The sequence below is a fragment of the Rhincodon typus genome, chromosome 9 (assembly GCF_021869965.1).
Source record: "Rhincodon typus isolate 14 chromosome 9, sRhiTyp1.1, whole genome shotgun sequence".
Lineage (NCBI taxonomy): Eukaryota > Metazoa > Chordata > Chondrichthyes > Orectolobiformes > Rhincodontidae > Rhincodon > Rhincodon typus.
Genome location: NC_063340.1, coordinates 3486892 through 3495924, shown reverse-complemented (window position 1 = coordinate 3495924; position 9033 = coordinate 3486892). Strand labels below are relative to the sequence as shown.

Below are 9033 nucleotides of genomic sequence, written 5' to 3'. Positions count from 1 at the left end.
AACTGGTTTTCCCATGGAACTTATCTTTTCAATATTTTAGACACTGTCCTCTATTTATTCCAGTTTATAACTTGTGTGGTACCTTCCCATGGTTGTGTGGGAAAGTCATTTTAGACACCAACAAGCAGCCACAGTTTAAACTGCACAAAGATATAAGAAAGGTCAACAATTTCGTACAGTAATATATCTTCAACGCAGAGGGAAGTTTCAGCGAAATGGCCTGGTTATATATTTAGCTGCTATTGATTAGAGATAGCAGGGCACTTAATTCAACAAAACCATTCTCACTTTTACATAACTGAAAGTATTTTTATTGATGGGCCAGTTTAGAAATACCTGAGGCTAGTTTACTGCCCGTTATCCCTGGAGTGCTGGTGGTGAGAGCACCGTGAGGAAAATCAATGGAATCATAGATTGTTAAAACTGGGAAGGAGGCCATTTGGCCCATTTGTGTCCGTGCTGCCTCTTTAAAAAGGGTTATCCAATTAATTCTAATCCCATGTTGTTTCCCCCATGATAATGGAAGTTTACTTGGTGTATATTGTTACAATATGATGTGATACCGAGGCACCATCAGTGGGGGCCTATGGTCAAGGTGGAGTGCTGCCCACCTCCCTATGCCAGTCTAAGGGGCTACTCAGTCATCTGTGGTAGAGTATGGACCACAAATCAGTCTCAGCAGTACAGGATCTTATCTCAGGATGCAGATTGTTATGTGCTTGTACTTAGAAACATGTGGCATGAACTCCGAGGCAGATTAGCTTATACCAACACTTTGTACATATGTCTCCGTGAAGGAAATCTGCTATCTCTCTGAACTGCCTGATAGTTGTGTTATGGATTGGAATGGGCAAAGTTTTAGCTTCTGTCTTTTGTTAAGCCTTCCATATCTGTTAAGATGGGTTGCCACACTATCTACAATACAACAATGACTTTTACTTCCTCTTTATTCTCTCATGGAACATGGGCATTGCTGGCAAGGCCGATATTCATTGCCCATCCTTAATTACCTTTGAACTGAGGGACATGTGAAGCCATTTCGAAGAGAACGTAATCATGAGCCAATTGCCCTGGGTCTGGAGTCACATGTAGGCCAGACCAGGTAAGGATGGCAGATGAAGGACCTTAATGAAGCAGTCAGGTTTTTATAGCTATTGGTAACAGTTGGTGAGACTAGCTCTAGATTACCAGATCCATTTGCTGAATTCAAATTTCAGCAGTTGCTTTAATGGGATTTGAACCCATGTCAGAGCCTCTGGATTATTATCTGGTGACATTATCCCTGCACTCCTGAAACTCCCACTACTCTTCAAAAAGAACTGTACTGCATGTGAAGCACTTTGAGACAACTGGTAGTGATGAAAAATGTTATGTCCATTTTCACGTTTTCCTTCCTAATGGCCTTGCAAAATGCATCCTTTTCCCAATATTTATTCAGTTGCCATTTGAAAAGGATTGTTGAATTGGTTTCATTCATTTCAGGCAGTGTGTTTCACTTCTGCCCTAAAAATATCCAATAACCTCGCCCCCAACCTCCCACCCTTGTCTTCTGAAACAGAGAGTTCAAGATAGAATATAGGAGTTGGGAGGCCATGTTTTGGCTGTACAGGACATTGGGTAGGCCCATTTTGGAACAGCGCATGCAATTCTGGGCTTCCTGCTATAGGAAAGATGTTGTGAAACTTGAAAGGGTTCAGAAAAAATTTACAAGGATGTTGCCAGGGTTGGAGGGTTTTGGTTATAGGGAGAGGCTGAATAGTCTGGGATTATTTTCCCTGGAGCATCGGAGGCTGAGGGGTGACCTTATAGAGTTTTATAAAATCATGAGGGGCATGGACAGGGTGAATAGTCAGATTCTTTTCCCAGGGGTGAGGGAGTCCAAAACTAGAGGGCATAGGCTTAAGGCAAGAGGCGAAAGATTTAAAACAGACCTAAGGGGCAACCTTTTCATACAGAGGGTGGTGTGTGTATGGAATTAGCTGCCAGAGGAATTGGTGGAGGCTGGTACAATTACAACGTTTAAAAGACATCTGGATAGTTACATGAATAGAAAGGGTTTAGAGGGATAAGGGCCAAATACTTACGAACGGGACTAGATTAATTTAGGATATCTTGTCAGCATGGATGAGTTGGACCAAAGGGTCTGTTTCTGTGCTGTACAAATCTATGGCAACACTGGCATGGTAGGTGGTGTTCGGGCTCAGGCCGTTCACTGCAAGCTGGCTGCATCGTTATTCCCTCTCTCCTTTTCAACATTTTTCTTCCTCTTTTTCTTTTCTTTGTCTTGCTGATGTCACAGGGAGGCCGGAGCAGTGTCGGCGGTGACTCCTGGCTGCGCAGGCCTGGAGTCTGGACTCATGGAATGGCCGCAGGAAGTCGGCTGTAGTACTGGTCGATCCGGGAGTCCTGGCTGGGGTAGGCCTGGAGTTAGGACCTTGCAGAGACCTTGCACAAGTCCTGCAGCCGTGTTTGGGATCCCAGCCAATGAAGCTGAACTCTAAGTACCTTTTATCTTTTTGCACCTTAAAATGGCGCCAGACTGTGCCAACTGGATATTTATAACTGTATCTCCCTAGATATATGTGACAGTAAATCATTCATTCATTCATTCAAAGTTGCCCAGCACTCCAAGAGAAAGAAAATTCCCCTCGTCTCTCTCCTAAAAGGGTGTTTTTCACACACAAACGGTGGTGTGTGTATAGAATGAGCTGCCAGAAGAAATGGTGCAGGTGTGTACAATTACAACATTTAAAAGACATTTGGACAGGTACATGGATAGGAAAGGTTTAGAGGGATATGGGCCAAACACAGGCAAATGGGACTAGTTCAGCTTAGGAAACCTGGTCGGCATGGATGAGATGGACCGAAGGGTCTGTTTCCATGCTGTATGTCTCTGTCATTCCCTAATTTTAGAGTAGTGGACTGTTCTGGACTCACTCACAAGAAAAAACATCCTTTTCGCATTCGCTTTATCAAGATCATTCAGGATCTTATACACTTTAATCAAGTCACCTCTCATTCTCCTAAACGAGTCCAGTCTGTCCAACTTGTCCTCATAAGAGAACCTACTTCGTCCAGATTTTAATCCAGTAAACTGTACACAGTGTCATAAAAGCAGAAATTGCTGGAGAAACTCAGCAGGTTTGGCAGCATCTATGGAGAAAGAAGCAGAGTTAACACTGAGTCCAGTGACCCTTCTTCAGAGGATTCGAGATGTTAATTCCATTTCTTTCTTTTCACAGATGCTGCCAGACCTGCTGAGTTTCTCAGAGGATCTGGTGCCTTTGAATATATGAATGAATGATTTACTGTTGCATATATCTAAGGAGGTACAGTGGACAGTGTTCTGTGTCCTTTTTTGTTTCTCCAGCAATTTCTATTTTAGTTTCAGATCTTCAGCATCTGCAGTGTACACAGTGTTAGCACGCCATGCTTCAAGTGGCTCCAGTTAAGATGGAGACTGAGACCATTTTATCATCGGGCCACATGCTATGATAATCTACCGTAATGATATCATAAGCACATCAGTTAAAGATATGCTGGATACTAGCGAGCTGTGATATGTAACAGAACAGATTACAACATCAGTGTTAGCTATGGGAAGAGAAACAGTTAACAGAGCATCTCCACAGATGCTGACAGACCTGCTGAACTTCTCCAGCACAATCTGCGCTTGTTTCAGATTTCCATCATCAGCAATGTTTGATTTTATTCAGTATTTCATTTCATTAGGCTTCACGAGTACCCTGTCCTCTCTTCATTAGCAAGCTTAGAATGAGAAACACATCCTGTTGATAAGCACAGCAAAAGCCGGCTCCAAATCACTGAATTATTAAATATGACAAATACAACAAAAAGGAATTCATTACTGGACAGTCTTAATTGTTAAAACAAAGAATAATTGCATTATTTATTCATAATGGTTTGCTTTATCAATTGGAAAGAACTTTCAAAATGTAAACTCAATCAACAGGCATTCAATAAACACAACACTTCTGTTAAAAGATGATTGAATTGTTCAGATTTTGATTGGACTCCCATCACACAGATGCTAAAATGTGCAGAATAAGGTGATTCCTATGAGGGGTTATTGGCACCAAATCATGGCACAGTACTGTCAGTGACAGATAAGCAACTGATAAAAGATTGTATCAGGTCAACAGATGACGTGATGAATTTTTTGGGAAAGTGTGAGTTTGTGCAAAAGCCAAGCTTTCTATCTGCAGTGTATTTATCAATGGTGACACCTGACAATGACTAACGCCTGTCTATTTACAGGCACTGCCTGCTGAGGCCTCTATCAGTGACACTAGGGTTATTTACAAAGAAAAGAATCTATCTGTTACAAGGACATGACATTAGCAGTGTCAGATAACAAAAGAGGTAATCTTCTTCCAGTCTGAATGAAAGATATACAATCAACAAAGAATCTCTGGTTCTAAAGAGGATGCAGTGCACTGGGCCTTGTTGGCACAGTACCTGGTATCTCCTGCCTTATTGTCTTTACCCCACTGATTAGATTAGGAATTATTAATGGGCCGTATAGAGTGTAGCCAGGGTCACTTAAAGTTTAATTCTTTTCTCGTTTAACTTAATTTTTGGCTGATGTGATTGTTATTTCTTGTGTCTTATGTATTTTAAAGAGACGCAAATCTCATTCCTAGTGATGTAGCCATAACATTCTTAGGACGAGAGCTGCTGATTTCATTTTATGGTCAGCCAGGCTTTCAATGTTTCAGAAGGTCACCACTGTTTGTACCACAGCAAACGTGGGATGGCGGGAGGTTTCGTTGTGTTGGAGCTGAGCCTTGGCAAACTGCTTCTGTCTCCCGTATCATACCTGTGTTGCGATTTGTCATCTGTGGAGTCTTTGCAGAAGCTATTGCTGCCTGTGTTAAAACTGCTGGGAGTTTGCCTCACCAATGCCCACACATGTATCATATGAACATACGTACAAACATTGGAATGATAAGCAGCTAAAGAACATTCTGCCCCTTGGGCCTGTTCCTCCATTCCATGAGGCTGCAGCTGATCTGATTTCCACATTCTTGCTTACCTTCCATAACCTTTGACCCCCTCATTGGTCAAGAATCTATCAACCACCGTCTTAAAAATATTTAAAGAGCCTCCCCAACACCCCACCTCCCCCCACACCCCCTTCACAGCTCTCAGGGAATGAGAGTTCAAAAGAATCCCGGAGATCTGAGAGAAAATAGTTCTCCTTCTCTCTATTTAAATGATGCCCTTTTAATTTTAAATTGTGTCCCCCTGGTCTTGTCCTCCCTGCAAGAGGATACATTGTCTCACAATCTTAAATATTTGCATAAGATCACCTCTCATTCTCCCAAACACCAATGGACACAGGTCTACCCTGTATTGTTGTATTGGGCAATTTTTGGTGGCTCGCTGTTGGGGGAGAGAGTTCCCACCAATCCTCTAATTATCAGTGGTAGAGGAACCACTGGAGAGTCTTAACAAGAAGAGGCACTTTCCTCATATGACAAGGCACAGTTTATTGGTCAATGGCAATAGAGACAACAAACATCGATTAAACAGGCATAATTACAACTATCTGGAGCTAACGATGACACCTCTGTTTACCCAAAGACTGTGTTACATCATCAGATTGGGTGGAGCTATTGCAACTTTAACATCACCTTCTTCAGAACCATTATGCAAAAAATTCAACTTTTCCTCTTCAAATAACCCTCACATCATCCAACACAGCAATCAAATGAACCTTCAATGAACTGTTTCTAATGCATTCACAACCTTTCTTAAACAAGGAGCCCAATACTGTCCACAATGCTCCAAATATGGTCTCACCAGTGCTTGGTACAACTGTAGTGAAACATACCGACTTTTATATTCCATTCTCCATGAAATAAATGAATGTTGTGGTTGTTGGAGGTCAGTCATCTCAGCTCCAGGATATCTCTGCAGGAGTTCCTCAGCTTAGTGTCCTAGGCCCAACCGTCTTCAGCTGCTTCATCAATGACCTTCCCTCCAATATAAAGTCAGAAGTGGGGATGTTCACTAATGATTGCACAATGTCCAGCACCATTTCTGACTCCTCAGATACTGAAGCAGTCCATGTCTAAATGCAACAAAACCTGGATGATATTCAGACTTTGCTGACAATTGGCAAGTAACATTGTGTCACACAAGTGCCAGGTAATGACTATCCCCAGAAAGGGACAATCCAATCATTGCCCCTTGGCATTCAATGGCATATGATTGCTGAACCCCCCCCACTGTTAATGCAATTGACCAGAAACTGAACTGGACTAGCCACATAAACACAGTGGCTACAACAGCAGGCCAGACACTAGGAATATTGCAGTGAATAACTCACCTCCTAACTCTACAAACCTGCCCACCATCTACAAGGCACAAGTCAGGAGTGTGATGGAATACTCCCCACTTGTCTGAATGAGTGCAGCCCCAACAACACTCAAGAAGATTGACACTGCTCATTTGATTGGCACCATATCTACAAACATCAACTCTGTTCGCCTCAGTAACAGCAGGGTATGCCATCTACAAGATGCACTCTATAAATTGACCAACACTCCTTAAACAGCACCTTCCGAATCCAGGTTTACCTCCATCCAATTCCAGCATGGACTGAGACTCCCGGCCTCATTATAGACTCGAACTCCAGGTCTCAGCGTGGACTCAAAGTCCTGACCTCGGCGTGGACTCAGACTCCCGGCCTCAGCGTGGGCTGTCTCTCCCGGCCTCAGCGTGGACTCGAACTCCTGGCCTCAGCGTGGGCTCGAACTCCCGGCATCAGCGTGGACTCAAAATCCCGGCCTCAGCGTGGACTCAAAATCCCGGCCTCAGCGTGGGCTTGAACTCCCGGCATCAACGTGGACTCAAACTCCCAACATCAGCGTGGACTCGAACTCCCGGCCTCAGCGTGGACTGTCTCTCCTGAACTCAGTGTGGACTCAGACTCCGGGCTTCAGTGTGGACTCGAACTCCCGGCCTCAGCATGGGTTTGAACTCCCGGCCTCAGCGTGGACTCGAACTCCCGGCCTCAGTGAGGACTCGAACTCCCGGCCTCAGCGTGGGCTCAAACTCCTGGTCTCAGCAAGGGCTCGAACTCCCGGCCTCAGCGTGGGCTCAAACTCCCGGCCTCAGCGTGGGCTCGAACACCCGGCCTCAGCGTGGGCTCAAACTCCCGGCCTCAGTGTGGACTTGGACTCCAGGTTTTGAGGTGAAGCCCAGTATGGTCTGGTGGAAGGACTACTATTCCAAACTCTGATTTCTCTATTTTTCTAATTTATTGCTGAATTTTTTACTTCTTTATCTTTCTACTCTTTTTTCCTAAGAACATGTACTTGAGAATTTGTACAAGGTACCTTGGTACCTAAGATGACATTGAAAGTGGTGACTTTTCACTGCAAACTTTTCACTGTACTCACGTGAGAACCTAATTCTATACTAACGCTAATCTAAAAGGAGAAGGGCAGCAGAACACCACCCTCTGCAAGTTCCCCTTCAAGCCACTCACCATCCTGAGTTGGAAATATATTGTCATTCCTTCAGTGTCACTGGATCAAAATCGTGGAATTCCATCCCTAAGAGTATTGTGGGTCTCCCTACAGCACATGTACTGCAGCAGTTCAGGAAGGCAGCTCACCCCCACCTTTTCAATAAGCAGTAAATGCAGGCCTAGCCAATGGCACCCACAATGCATAAATGCATTAAAAAAATGTTCCAGCTCCATTCCTAATCACTTGCTGTTCCTGCAGCCTAACTTTTGTGATTCATGCACCAGGACACCTAGATCCCTCTGTATCCCAGAGCTCTGTGGTCTCTCTCCATGAAAATAATTTGCTGCTTTTCTATTCTATAATGCAAACCAGATGATACATTTTGCTGGTTAGATGCTATTATCTGTGGTGCACTATCCTGAAAGCTGGAAATCAATAACATTAGAGAAAATTAGTTCAGAAAGAAGCAATTAAAAACACACAGCTGCACATGTTATGAAAAGATGCTGTACTGTGTGCAATGTACTTCCATTTATTAAAGCTTTGCCTGCTCTCAGTGACTGATGTCGATCATTAATTGATAATACTCCACAACATCTATTGATTTTCTGTTCTGACAATTATTTATCCTGCTCCTGCTTTAGAGAGTTATCACTAACAGCCATATCGTGCATTAAGACTGTACCAGGGATAATTTGGAGAAGTTTCTGGACTGGGTTCATTTATTGAGTGCCTGAAAATAGGTTGGACAGTTGGGTTTTGATTATACTGTACATATATATTTTTCAAAACAAAACTAACGATGCAGTTCCCCTGATGTTTAAATCCATTTTATGGTAAACATTGAGGTAGACAGGCATACTAATATATGCTTTGATCCATATTAACGTGCTGAGCCTTATTTTGCATTGATCATTTTGCAAGCTTGACGTTTCCTTTAAGACCAATGTTTCTAATGCTCCCCCTGACATGAAAAATAATCATTTACAATTTCCTCAACATATGCTGTTCCACCTTTTTCTGTTTTTCTACACCCGTCTCCCAACACACTTGAACTCTCAACGACCTCATCTTCATTTGAAAATCCTGTCACAGCACAATCCTTCCAACTTCTGGATTGTCTCCAGCTCTAAGCTCTATTTTAATCCTCCACTCTTCCAGTCATTTCACTCCCCATCGCTGCGCTGTCATCAATGTCAGAGACTTCAACCATCTTCAATATACCCTCCACAACTCCCTGTGTCTGACTTCACATTACTCCTCATTTGCAAAGGTCTCCTCATGATCTAGCTCACCAACTATCGTTGTTCCTACTGCTACCCTGACACCCTCTCTGAATTGCTCTTTGTTAAATGTGTTTTTTTTTAGTTTTTTTTCCCAAAATTGAACAGAAATGGCAATGCATTTGGACTATCCTTCCCCCAGAATACAAATTGCGCCTCACTGAGTATAAGATAACAGGGTGTAGAGCTGGATGAACACAGCAGGCCAAGCAGCATCAGAGGAGCAGGAAAGCTGACGTTTCGGGCCT

At 43.3% G+C, this 9033-nt stretch overlaps 1 long non-coding RNA gene across 1 annotated transcript in view; it reads left to right on the top strand.

The window, feature by feature from the left end:
• Positions 1-2305: 2305 nt before the first annotated feature.
• LOC125483931 overlaps positions 2306-9033 on the top strand; it is a 22346-nt gene continuing 15618 nt past the window's right edge. Inside the window, exon 1 of the long non-coding RNA XR_007262795.1 lies at positions 2306-2415. This is a non-coding gene — a long non-coding RNA (uncharacterized LOC125483931). The remainder of the gene's footprint in view (positions 2416-9033) is intronic.